The 14,188-nt window shown below is 44.8% G+C and overlaps 1 protein-coding gene across 1 annotated transcript in view; it reads right to left on the bottom strand.

Moving 5' to 3' along the window:
• The window catches only part of LOC126249607 (cadherin-87A), a 782,263-nt gene extending 770,533 nt beyond the window's left edge, over positions 1-11,730 (bottom strand). The window contains exon 1 of the mRNA XM_049951276.1: positions 11,589-11,730. The gene's annotated coding sequence lies outside the window, so the exon portion shown is untranslated. The remainder of the gene's footprint in view (positions 1-11,588) is intronic.
• Between the last annotated feature and the right edge of the window lie 2,458 nt (positions 11,731-14,188).

The following is a 14,188-nucleotide window of genomic DNA, read 5'->3' as shown; positions in this document are numbered from 1 at the left end:
GGTCTATGTATTGCATAATAACATCTATGAAACAGTACAGCAGAGTTACTGTTACGTACCGACAGGCTCTCAGATCACGAAACTGCACCACGAGAAAGTAATGAGAGTAAAAACTTACTGGTACTTTTAAGTACCATCAGGCACCAAAGGGTTAATTGAGGTTTTTATTCGAAAATTGTTGATTTGTAACGTGAAACTGAGGACGTTGTAGTAAAAATAAAAAAATAACACATATTTATCACATAGCGCTAGAAAACGCAAGTTCCTCAAAAAGAGATAACATTTAAAAACCGCACAATAAGAATATATCAAACGCCGCTTCAATACTTCGTCGGGTGTACATAAATCGTGATTCTGTTATTCATACACAGCTTTCGCGTTTATCAATAATAACAGGAAACTATTGCCTTTGATCGTGATGAAGAACGTTCTATTGAGTACAAAATAACAATAATTATATAGATTTTTTATTTTGCGCATGTGAACTGTATTTGCATCAATAGTAATTGCTTTGGTTAGATAAAAGCCCAGAAGTTACGCGATCAACTAATTTTTATTAACTGTAAAATGTAATTTATGTTCAGTAATCATAAATACACAATGGACTGAAAGATGTGCGTTTCTAATTATGTGCAAAACAAACAACTAAAGAAACGAAAAAAGAGAAGTCATCGGCTTCGAGTTCCTCTCTTACACATTCATTTACGTTTCTTTCCCTACCAATGCCAACAATGTCCGCAGCTCGTGGTCTCACGGTAGCGTTCTCGCTTCCCGAGCACTGGGTCCCGGGTTCGATTCCCGGCGGGGTCAGGGATTTTCTCTGCCTCGTGATGATTAGGTGTTGTGTGATGTCCTTAGGTTAGTTAGGTTTAAGTAGTTCTAAGTTCTAGGGGACTGATGACCATGGATGTTAAGTCCCATAGTGCTCAGAGCCATTTGAACCATTTTTGAATGCCAACAATATTGCCGGTAATCCTACTATTTGCTACGTCATTTATGTACGGTACGAAAACTACCGAACCATGGTTTTGGTAGAGCGCAACTCTGTACTCTTGCTTCCATTCGCTCGCATTATCCGCTGATGACAACAGTAATGTCGTTCTGAGTTCTTACCTCGATGCCTCATTGTCATTCAGTACTGCTCGGTTCTGTTTATGGTTTTGTTTTCCGTCAGTGTTAGCCGTGTGTTAACAGGGATACACAGCAGTACTGTGGATAGGTTTACAGATGAAGTGTTGGCCGATATGCACCTCGTGTATGAGTTCACTGAATGCAGTCGAAAACCGCTACAACGGCGCTATGCTGAGCTGTTCCCACAGCGATAGCGATCACTTCACAGTGCACTTGTTTCGTTTGAGAGCTGTTGCATTACTCTGTGCTGTGTGTCGTACGTTTTGGTTATTGCACTTTACAGGTTTCTTCACTGTTGTGAAGATACTTTCACAGAAACAAGGATAGTTTGCGACAGTAAACCGATTAAATCATAATTACAATGTCACAAATTTCCAGCCAACCGGTTGCAAATTGAATTTAAAATTCTTTAACTAGTTTTCAACGCCAGCTAGGGTCGCCTTCTTCAGAAGAAACTGTTACCTTACCTAACAATAAACAGGAAGGTACGCTAATAGCAGGTAGGCATTAGAACAAACACTTAATTTTTACAAATTAAATTGTATAAAAATACTCATATGTCGTTAAAAGGAAATTTGAGCGACATCGCTCTAGTCAAAACATTAAAACCACAATTCAAACATTTTCCACCTGAATACATAACAGGTATAGTCAAAATGTTAAAACAATATATAAATGTGCCACTACGGGCACCACAGTGGTATAGGACACGAGTGAGTAACAGCGACTGCGCGAGCAGGCCGTAGCAAATGACGACGTGAACATGATACAGCTCGCGCCTTCTAGTAGCAGAATTTACAAAGGTTTCACAACATCTATACGAAATTAATATAATAGTGATTGACAAATTAATAGGATGTAAATCATAAAAGCAAGGGAGAGGAAAACAGTATTTAATGGCCTAACAGGGAAGCGGATAACTTACAACCGCAGTCGCGTAATAAAAATTTTTTCACTGGCTTAAAGCTGTTACTTAAAGATATCTGATAGCTAATTTTGGTTATCCGCTTCCGTGTTAGGCCATTAAATACTGTTTTCCTCTCCCTTGCTTTTATGATTTACATCCTGTTAATTTGCCAATCACTATTATATTACTTTCGTATAGATGTTGTGAAACCTTTGTAAATTCTGCTACTAGAAGGCGCGAGCTGTATCATGTTCACGTCGTCATTTGCTACGGCCTGCTCGCGCAGTCGCTGTTACTCACTCGTGTCCTATACCACTGTGGTGCCCGTAGTGGCACATTTATATATTGTTTTAACATTTTGACTATACCTGTTATGTATTCAGGTGGAAAATGTTTGAATTGTGGTTTTAATGTTTTGACTATGAATATTTTTATGCAATTTAATTTGTAAAAATTAAGTGTTTGTTTTAATGTCTACCTGCTATTAATGTACCTTGCTGTGATATTGTTAGGTAAGGTAACAGTTTCTTCTGAAGAAGGCGACCCTAGTTGGCGTTGAAAACTAGTTAAAGAATTTTAAATTCTATTTGCAACCGGTTGGCTGGAAATTTGTGACATTGTAATTAATTACGGTTGCTGATCAAAGCCATGGTTCAAATGGCTCTGAGCACTAAGGGACTTAACTTCTGAGGTCATCAGTCGCCTCGAACTTAGAACTAATTAAACCTAACTAACCTAAGGACATCACACACATCCATGCCCGAGGCAGGATTCGAACCTGCGACCGTAGCGGTCGCTCGGTTCCAGACTGTAGCGCCTAGAACCGCACGGCAGCTCCGGCCGGCGATCACAGCCATGTTCAAAACATTAAAATCATAATTACATTACTACTCCGTACCGATCCACCGGTGACCGTGGATCCCTTATGCCAAAATACTCAGAAGATATCTCTGAACAGGCTCTAAAATTTTTCGCTGGAATTCTGGGACACCCTGTATACTGGTAATGAACGACCAGTAGTGCACCAAAGTATTGTCTGCGTGATGGACACGTGGCTGCTGAATAATATTCCCTTTTTCTACCCTGCGAGCCAGGTATCACGTCTTCTGAGCAGAATCTCGCGAGAAGACGGCGTCTTACTCAGAGTGTCTGCCGGCAGAGGTTCTCAAGCATTTTTGTTACTCTCTCTTGCCACTTAAAAACGCTTACGATCGTTCGCTCCTCCCGTCTTTGTGTACGCTTAATGGACCGTGTTAGGGCGACTTAATGTGCTGCATATACACTTGAACAGTATTCAGAAGTGTACTGAATCAAATATCTGCTGTATACTAACTGATGTTTCCTAACACCTCAAGCTCATCCGATAAAATATAAGGGGAGATCAAAAACTTTCCGGTCGAAGGAAGTACGGTCCAGAACCGGTGTGCCGATCTGTCAAAATCGCCGTGAGCATTGAGGCAATCATCCCATCGACGCAACAGCGTGAAGATACCCGTTTGGTAACTTGTCATTCTGCGTGAAGACGTCCGTTACTACCTGCTTCACATTCGCGTCCGACAGGAATCGTGGCCCTTCAAAGCTTTTTCTAAGGGACCAAGGATGTGATAATCGCATGGGGGCAGACCAGGACTACAGGACTTGTGCTGGAAGGTATCCCAGTTGAGATGTAACTTTAACGTTAACGGGGGCGTGCATTACCATGAAACAGAACCCTTTCCATGGACATGCTGCCCCACACACATTTTTCATTCTCCGATGGATGTCTACCAGTGCTTGTCCTTCGGTAACCAAGAAGAGAATAACAACACGGCAGTCCTATTCGGATGCATTTGGTAATAACGTCGCGACACCCCACGCTTCCGTATTTACCACACAAACGTCGGAAAGACACGAATGCCACACTAATCGCTTTCCTACACGTCGGTGCTTCTATCCCTCATCGAAATCGCGCTACGTTGCGTGTACGCTGCAGCAGCCCCCTCAACCGGAAACTTTTTGATCGCTTCATATATTAACGCTGGTCGCTCCATATATTAACCGCTCCGTACAATAACAGGCTGGTCGCCTTAAAGCTTTGTAGACACAATGAGGTGGCAAAGGTCACGGGATAGCGATATGCACATTTATAGATGGCGGTAGTATCGCGTACTCAACGTGTATAAGGGTAGTGCATTGACGGAGCTCTCATTTGTACTCATGTGATTCATGTGAGAAGGTTTCCGAAGTGATTATGACCGTAAGACCGGAATTAACGGGCTTTGAACGCGAAATAGTACATGGATATGGGATATTCCATTTCGGAAATCGTTAAGAGAAATAAATATTCCGATATCTACAGTGTCAAGAGTGTACTGAGAATACCGAATTTCATCCATTACCTGTCACCATGAACAACACAGTGGTCGACGGTATCCACTTAATGGCCGTATAATGGATCTTTTACGTTGGAATAAATTTATTTTATTTTTTGTTAGATGTTTTCGTTAAATAGCTGAATAAATTGTAATTAGGAATAATTTAATTAAGCAGAGTAGAAAAGATAAAGTCAAAGAGATGTTCATTGGGCGGACATTGTCGTAATGTAACGTCATTGCGTTTGTGTTCCGTTTTGCTGTTCGATCGTGCGCGTAAAAAATCTGAAAGGAATTAATTCGGGGACTATAATAAACTTTCACATAATAGTTACGATTCGAGGTTCCGACAAAAGGGGTTAACGTCAGTGTTAATTTGAATTGTGGGCGACAGGATTAGTTTTGGTAGACGGACATAACGAAAGTTGTTCGCATATCATCCTTGAACGTGACTTTTTATTCAGTTAACGATTGCGGGCTCATTAAAAGCTATTATCTCATGATTAGGATCAATCCCTCTTTCCTCCTAGATAGTGATCATTCATTAACATTTACGTCATAAGAAAAAGGATTATTTATAAAAGTGATGTTAAATGACAATTACGTGTTATTCCGTTAGTGTGGAACCGACGTAATATCTCTGAAATGACATTGATATATAATTTGTGTTAAATACTGAACTGAGATAGGAAGTAAATTGAAATTAGTGAACATTTGACACTGAGACTATAGAAGCAGAAGCGCTTAAGGTTTCTCTTCTCTAAAATGGCAAAATAGGTAAGAAATTTAAGTCAATAGTCGACATTATGTGTTGCAAAGACATTAGCATTTCATACTTATTTTGACGACGCGCTGTTAAACAAAGGAACGTTGAGTAATAAAATTAAGTCTAAAAACATAATTAATAACGGCGAACTCCGCTTTAACAAACTGTATTGCGTGTCGTCAGCGGGTAATAACTGCTCAATCCTGGAGACTTGTGTGGTGAAATTAGAAGTCGGGCATATACAACCAACTTAAAAATCCATTCAAGCTACAGTGGAGTCGGCACAACACGACGTGGGCAGTTATAGCCGCGAACAGCGACGTTTGCGTAGAGTTTTCTGTGCTAACAACATGCAACACTGCGCGAAATAATCTCAGAAATCAACGTATTATTACGACGAACGCAGTCCTAACCGTCAGAAAAGTGTGGCGAAATTTGGCGGTAATGAGCTGTGGCAGCGGACGACCGACGCGAGTGCCTGTGTTAACAGCACGTAAGTAGCTGCAGCACCTCTCCCGAGCTCACGACCAAATACGTTAAAATCTAGACGACTGGAAAACCGTGGCCTGGTCAGGTGAGAACCGAGTTCACTTGTACGAGCTGATGGTACATTTCGAGTGTGGTGCAGAACCCACGAACCCATGGACGCAAGGCACTGTGCAAGCCGATCGTGGCTCCATAATGATGTCGGCTGTGTTTACATGAAAAGAGCAGGGTGCTCTGGTTCAACTGAACCGATCATCGACTGGAAATGGTTGTGTTCGGCTAGCTGTTGACCATTTACAGCCATTCATGGATTTTACGTTCTCAAACAATGATAGAATTTTTATGGGTGACAATGCGCCATGTTACAGGGCCACTATTGTTCAGGGTTTGGTTTAAGAACATTCTGGACAGTTCGAGGGAATGACCTGGTCACCCAGATCGTCCGACGTGGGACACAATCAGGCGGTCAATTCGTGCGTGGGATGCCGCACCGGCAACACTTTCGTAAATATGGACAGCTATAGAGGCAACATGGCTCAATGCTTCTGCAGGGAAATCCCAACGACATGTGGAGTCCACACCACGTCGAATTGCTGCATTACGCAGGCAAAAGGAGACATCGTGTTTCAATATGCCCATGAGAACACCAAGAATGAACTTCCCTGGATTTTGGACGGGCAGTCCGGCATGTCTACAAGGAACGGCGTATCCTCTGCAACTACGTACAAGTAACACGGAGGATGAACAGTGGTCATATAAAGGTCCTAACCGACATATATGGGAAACGAATGTCACGTCTTGTCAGTGAAAGTTGGTTTCAAACCCGACAGGAATTGCTACTGTCGCTGAATGCAAGCCCTTCTTAACCAGTTTCCGAGCGAACGTTTCGAAAGTAACTGCTTGCAATGGACATTTGACGTCGGGTACCTCGAAAAAGGCGGCTGCTCACAGCAGCACCTGAAGCTGCACGTCTTCAGTGGGTGAAGTATAGTAAACGGACTGTAGCTGGCTGGAGGCGTGTAGTGTAGTTCGGGGAGTCGTTATTTTGTCTCTTTGCGAATCATGCAATGTGCTGGGTACGCCGACAGCCCAACGCCCTATAAGGAGTTTAACTCGCAGTGAATGGAGAGTGTGTAATACAGACGGAAGGTGCTTCTGTGATGTTTTCGGTGTGTTCTTCATATCATTGAGCAACTGATTTAGGTTACTGTAAACATGAACCAGGATGTATACCTCTACGTTTTCGGTGACGTAGTGGTGAACTTAAATTCTACATGCCGAGTATGCTGTGGACAAACTCGTCCTCCACGGTAATAGCCGTTTTTACAGGGTTGAACGCGCACTTTTCTGGTTTGAATAATGCTCAAATTCAGTAGAGTGCGCAGCCCCCAGATACTGCTATCGCAGCCTCTAGACTTCGTGTCTACTCATCTACATCTACATGCTTACTCTGCAGTTCACACTTAAGTGCCTGGCAGAGGGTTCATAGAACCATTTTCATACTACTTCTCTACCATTCCACTCTAGAATGGCGCGTGGGAAAAAGGAACACCTATATCTTTCCGTACGAGCTCTGATTTCTCTTATTTTATTATGATGACCATTTCTACCTACGTAGGTGGGTGTCATCAAAGTATTCCCGCATTCGGAAGAGAAAGTTGGTGATTGAAATTTCGTAAATAGATCTCGCCTCAAAGAAAACCGCCTTCGTTTCAGTGACTCCACGCCAACTCGCGTATTATACCAGTGACACTCTCACCCCTATTGCGCGATAACACGAAACGAGCTGCCTTCTTTGTACTTTTTCGATGTCCTCCGTCAATCCTGCCTGGTAAGGATCCCATGCCGTGCAGCAATATTCCAGCAGAGGACGGAGAAATGTAATGTAGGCTGTCTCTTTAGTGGGTTTGTCGCATCTTCTAAGTGTTCTGCCAACAAAGCGCAGTCTTTATTTCGCCTTCCCCTCCATATTATCTATGTGGTCTTCCCAATTTCATGGCACGCAATCAGAGAGGACCTTGGTATGCAGTTGTCGAAAACACTGCTACGTGTATTGTAGGTATGTCCACAAAGCGTTGGCAGTGTTTGCAGCAGGACCAGAACGTACAAGTTGCCAGCTGAGCATTCCCTAGTCAGGTTCCATGGGTGATATGTCAGGCAGGCATGCCAGAGAAGAGTGGTACCCGTGTTCTTCGAAGAAGGCTTTTACTTCCCCCCCCCCCCCCCCCCCCCACACACACACACACGTGGAGAAATATTGCATGTGGGTCTGCCTGCAGGGAGGGCATTGCCTCGGCTGTAAGACGTCACTGATACGTAATGGCGCCCCAAACCGCCGCACTTGACTTTTGTACACTGTGTCGCTCAATGATATAGTCAGCCCGGTAACTGTCATAACGGTAGCGTCTAAAATGCTCGGTGCCAGTCTCTGTAGCACAAGTTGAAGCCACTCAGAACACCAGTAACGGCGCTGACGTACCCTTCGCACTCTGAGCCATTGATAACTTTCGGTCAGAGATAGCCGACACAACGGCATGCGTATCAGTCCATTCCTCACAAAGGCGTCGAACCGTCGATGTAGCCATGTCCACACTCGTTGCACTGCCCCAACGTCAACTCAACTCTCTGGACGAGGCTGTTCTATCAGACAAGATGGCGGTCATCCCGCGCTGTGGTCACATCGTATGGTCCGGTATATGCTCGTCACAGTGTACCACCTTCTTCTACTCACTGGTTCCACATACGCATCACTGTCTTACCAATTTGCCCTGCACGAGCCGTTCTCTGAAACCATAATTCTACCCGTTTGAACTTGCTCAGTGCTGATATCGCGCCCTTTGACATCGATCAGGCATGCACTTGCTCGCACATTTCCACTTCATTTGACTGCTCTCCCCACAGACTGATCATGACGTAACAGTTACCTGTAGGGGCATACAAAAGAGGGCACTGCTGACCCTACATGTACTTCATTTCTCTTTAATCTTAATCAATTATAATGAATAAACTCTTCTACAAATGCTCTGACAGTGAAAAGATTCATACCATTCCTTCCGAGTATAGCACTTTCAGCGAACAGTGGTCAACGTTGGAAAAAGCGTTTTCTAAATCTACAAAGGTGGGCTTCCAGAATGAGATTTTCACTCTGCAGCGGAGTGTGCGCTGATATGAAACTTCCTGGCAGATTAAAACTGTGTGCCGGACCGAGACTCGAACTCGGGACCTTTGCCTTTCGCGGGCAAGTGCTCTACCATCTCAGCTACACAAGCACGACTCGCGCCACGTCCTCACAGCTTTACTAGCGGAAGTAAAACTGTGAGGACGGGGCGTGAGTCGTGCTTGGGTAGCTCAGATTGTGGAGCACTTGCCCGCGAAAGGCAAAGGTCCCGAGTTCGAGTTTCGGTCCGGCACACAATCTTCCGGGAAGTTTCAAAGGTAGACTTGTCTCTCTCCAAGCTATACTCTACGAAAATTCGTAGGGTCAATGTTGCCTCTCGTGTTACCACACGTTTTCCCCCATGGCTATTCTACCTGTGGATTTGTTTCTTCTCCTGCACAACTGTTCCGTATTTCTGCACCGCGCAGCATTTTGCTGCTATTACTCAGACGTAAAACACTGCACTGAGCCACAGCGACATTTCAGAGGCGGTGATATCAGCGCGTAAGAAAGCGTGGCGTCACGGCACTCCCGGACGCGCGGTGCCGATCTCTTGAGGAGGCCGCGACAGGTGCGTGGGGGAGGTGGGGGGTGGTGGGAAGGGGTACCTGGGAGGGGGGGGGGGAGGGGAGGTGGCCACGGGGGTCGGCGTTCTGCCGAGAACAGACCTGCCGTCTAACGGGACCACAGGCGCAGCGGCGAGCGCAACGGCAAGCACAGTGATATTCACAGTAATATTCCAAGCAAGCGATCGGCCGAATCGTGACAGCTGCGTCGTGAGCTCTTGTACACTGTCTGGTATCCACGCAGTAATTAACCAAGCATCGCGTGATGGTGTTCAGTCTTGAGTGTTGATGTTGATTAGTTTCGGCTGCGTCCCGGAATAGGTCTGAATCCAAATCGCCTCTTCTCGTGGTCACTTATTAAAACTCCAACAAGAGAAGAAATTAGTGTTCTTCTAGTCTAACTACTACAAAAGGGCCTCGTCAACGTAATTAGTGTCACTTTCTCCAGTAAACAACTCACAGAAAGCAGAAAGTGGGCATGAGTCAAGGTTGACAACATGACACGCCTTTTGATCACAATGGAAACACTGCCAGCGGTAAAGCTTTTGAACCACAGAGTATAAAAGGGTTAGTTTTTTCATTCGCCGCAGCCATTGCTCAGGTTCTTTCATAGGCGATCCCGTCACTCCTTTCTTAATGTCATCTGTATGCGCTAGTACGCGTCAGGCAGGAATTCAAACGCAGAATAATGCGATGGCGGAATATGACAGTGTAAGTTGATTATTTCTTCAGTAGTGGGGCAGTCGAAGGAAGAGAAGCAATCTCAACATTTTAGCTTTATATTCTTCAATTTTTATAAAGTATCACAGTACAGAGTAATCTTACGACCCAAATTCGAGTAATAAACCACACATGACCTTCGTGTCCTCTGCCTCGAGGATACGGTGTGTCAAACACAGAGCTTGAACTCATATCGAATTTTCTCATGTTGAGAAATCAGGCGCTATCTGTTTTACTTGGTAAAAACTTTTTGACGCCAAGATCGCATAAATATTTCATTATTTACAACAACCGGTTTCGACAGACATCGCTGCCATCTTCAGGTCTTCAAAAGTTTTGTTATAAGATGGATTTATTTTCAGTTGGAACTTCACGCCACTAACATGACAACTACGCATGAAGTTCATCAAAATGAACCCCTTTTTACAACAAAATTTTTTAAGGCCTGAAGATGACGCCAGTGTCTGTCGAAACCGTTTGTTGTAAATAAAGAAATATTTAAGCGATCTTGGCTTTAGAAAATTTTTATCATATAGTATCCAACAACAACATGCACTTTACTCAGATTGACAATGAAAGACATTAAGCGGTTCGCAGTGTACAAAATCTAATAATAATCTAATGCAAATACACTAACTTCAATTCAACAGTTCACATTTATTTCAGTAGTGCCAAATGCGTTACAAAAGTCGATAATGAAGGGTAGGATCAAACAGAGGTCACTATTTCACCTCGTCTTATATATTACAATGCGTTTCTTAGCCAATGGTTCACTCTCAGGTAATATTCACACGTAGTCTACCGCTTGCACATTACTTGCTTTCGTTTCATCAACATACGTTCTTGCCTTTGTTATTGTAGATAATTATGATTGTTCGAAGCTGGGCATTTTATGTAAGCGGAAATAGGTGCAGGTGTGCTCTGAAAAATAATTGTGTATCACGTAACGAAAAGAAAGCAGAGGTAGAACAATAGAAGCAAGAAAACCTCATTGGTATTGTCGTCATACCGGATTGTGATGGAAGTAACAACTACCTAGGTGTAGAGGAAAGCAAAAAGCATTTATGTTTCAAGTTATTACAGCATCAGCCAATAAAGTATGTCCTTCAGAATATGTTCTTATTTTGCTAAAACACTTAGTGCTTTGAATACAAAAAGGCCAGAAATACAGAACAAGAATTTTTATACAGTAAACTTTTGCAGCACATGTGATGATTGGTCAAAATAGTAAGAGGTTAAAAGATCCGGTATGGGACACAAAAAGAAGTGTATTGTCTGCATCGACGGTTGCTGTGCACAAGATAAGCGGGCTTTATGGTGTAAATATGTATCCACTGTCGGAGTCTACACTGTGAAGCACTGCCTGCTGTCAAGTGGCGTGTCTTTTCCTCGTGCCTAGAGTCTGACGTGGCCTTCACAGCAGAAGACAGGTAGCACACTCGCTGAGACATTAGTCTCCAGAGAGTGCACTATTAGCTAACGCAGTCACTCATTTGACACTTACCTTGTCGATGACGTAACAGCTGAAGCGTCGTGTCGGGCGACGGTAGTTGTCACATGTCAAGACTCGAAGGCGAGACGAGACGCTCGGAGTCGGGCAGTGTCGGCCTGCTCCTCTGCTACACTTCTCATCACCAGCTCGACCGCGAGCCGGCAGCCTACTGGCGACTCCAGCGGCGGCGTTGGTGGCGGCGAGGGAGCAGAGGGCGCGCATGCGCAGTGCTCGGTCGCTGGAGTGCGCTGCCCAGCGGGAGGCCGTGGCGAGGGGGCGGCAGTGGCCGCAGCCGCCGGCAGCCGTCAGGTGGGCGTGCCGAGGCCTTACGGAGTACAGCGCTGCTTCCGACAGTATGACCAAAGAGGAAGTGGTAGCCTCACTGCACCTTAATTACCATTTCACAATCGCCCTAAACAATACATTACATAAAAACATTTCGCGGCAAATACATTGCTGAAAAAAATAAATGCATCCTTTTAGAGGTTTCCAGTTCACTCAAGTTTTATTGTTGCAACAGTCCATACGGAGTAAATGAAGTGATTATATTTACAGATTAATTGTACAAATGACTCTGAGGTACCAGGTGTCGAACCATGGTGAAACACCCATATTAGGACGTGGCGTAGCCTCCACTAGCGGTAATGCATGCACTGTCTTTGACATCCAGTCGATCGTACAGAAGGCGCATGTTGTCCTGGGATACGTTATGCCACACCAGATCGACCTGCTCACGTACAGGGTATTACAAAAAGGTACGGCCAAACTTTCAGGAAACATTCCTCACACACAAATAAAGAAAAGATGTTATGTGGACATGTGTCCGGAAACGCTTAATTTCCATGTTAGAGCTCATTTTAGTTTCGTCAGTATGTACTGTACTTCCTCGATTCATCGCCAGTTGGCCCAATTGAAGGAAGGTAATGTTGACTTCGGTGCTTGTGTTGACATGCGACTCATTGCTCTACAGTACTAGCATCAAGCACATCAGTACGTAGCATCAACAGGTTATCGGTCATCACGAACGTGGTTTTGCAGTCAGTGCAATGTTTACAAATGCGGAGTTGACAGATGCCCATTTGATGTATGGATTAGCACGGGGCAATAGCCGTGGCGCGGTACTTTTGTATCGAGACAGATTTCCAGAACGAAGGTGTGCCGACAGGAGGACGTTCGAAGCAATTGATCGGCGTCTTAGGGAGCACGAAACATTCCAATCTATGACTCGCGACTGGGGAAGACCTAGAACAACGAAGACACCTGCAATGGACGAGGTAATTCTTCGTGCAGTTGACGATAACCCTAATGTCAGCGTCAGAGAAGTTGCTGCTGTACAAGGTAACGTTGACCACGTCACTGTATGGAGAGTGCTACGGGAGAACCAGTTCTTTTCGTACCATGTACAGCGTGTGCAGGCACTATCAGCAGCTGATTGGCCTCCACGGGTACACTTCTGCGAATGGTTCATCCAACAATGTGTCAATCCTCATTTCAGTGCAAATGTTCTCTTTACGGATGAGGCTTCATTCCAACGTGATCAAATTGTAAAATTTCACAGTGTGGGCTGACGAGAATCCGCACGCAATTGTGCAATCACGTCATCAACACAGATTTTCTGTGAACGTTTGGGCAGGCATTGTTGGTGATGTCTTGATTGGGCCCCATGTTCTTCCACCTACGCTCAATGGAGCACGTTATCATGATTTCATACGGGATACCCTACCTGTGCTGCTAGAACATGTGCCTTTACAAGTACGACACAACATGTGGTTCATGCACGATGGAGCTCCTGCACACTTCAGTCGAAGTGTTCGTACGCTTCTCAACAACAGATTCGGTGACCGATGGATTGGTAGAGGCGGACCAATTCCATGGCCTCCACGCTCTCCTGACCTCAACCCTCTTGACTTTCATTTATGGGGGCATTTGAAAGCTCTTGTCTACGTAACCCCGGTACCAAATGTAGAGACTCTTCGTGTTCGTATTGTGGACGGCTGTGATACAATACGCCATTCTCCAGGGCTGCATCAGCGCATCAGGGATTCCATGCGACGGAGGGTGGATGCATGTATCCTCGCTACCGGAGTGTTTGAAGTCACGCTGGTACGTTCTGTTGCTGTGTGTTTCCATTCCATGATTAATGTGATTTGAAGAGAAGTAATAAAATGAGCTCTAACATGGAAAGTAAGCGTTTCCGGACACATGTCCACATAACATATTTTCTTTCTTTGTGTGTGAGGAATGTTTCCTGAAAGTTTGGCACTACCTTTTTGTAACACCCTGTATATCTGTTACAGTTGTTGCATGATGGGTGACCAGTAGTAAAGTTATCTTTGAATAGCGCGCCGCAGCGCGTAGCGTGAAGCAGTCGCCCTCCGTTTTCTGGCGGTGGCGCCGTTGTCGCAATTGGAGGCTTCGGTGTCTCCCTCTAGCAGGAAAGGGGAAAAGTGGGCTGTTCACGTGGGTTTAAGAAGTGGCTGTATGGGCTCTCGTGGGGAGTTGGCAGTCGGGACATCAAGAAGCGACTTCTCTGCCGGTGCTAGAGGGACAGCACGCAGACCGCGGCATCAGCGTAAGCGACGCGAGCAGCGGCTCCGTGGTATGGGGCGTTA

Source organism: Schistocerca nitens, chromosome 1 (genome assembly GCF_023898315.1).
Source record: "Schistocerca nitens isolate TAMUIC-IGC-003100 chromosome 1, iqSchNite1.1, whole genome shotgun sequence".
Classification (NCBI taxonomy): Eukaryota; Metazoa; Arthropoda; class Insecta; order Orthoptera; family Acrididae; genus Schistocerca; species Schistocerca nitens.
This window is presented reverse-complemented; position numbering and strand designations above follow the sequence as displayed.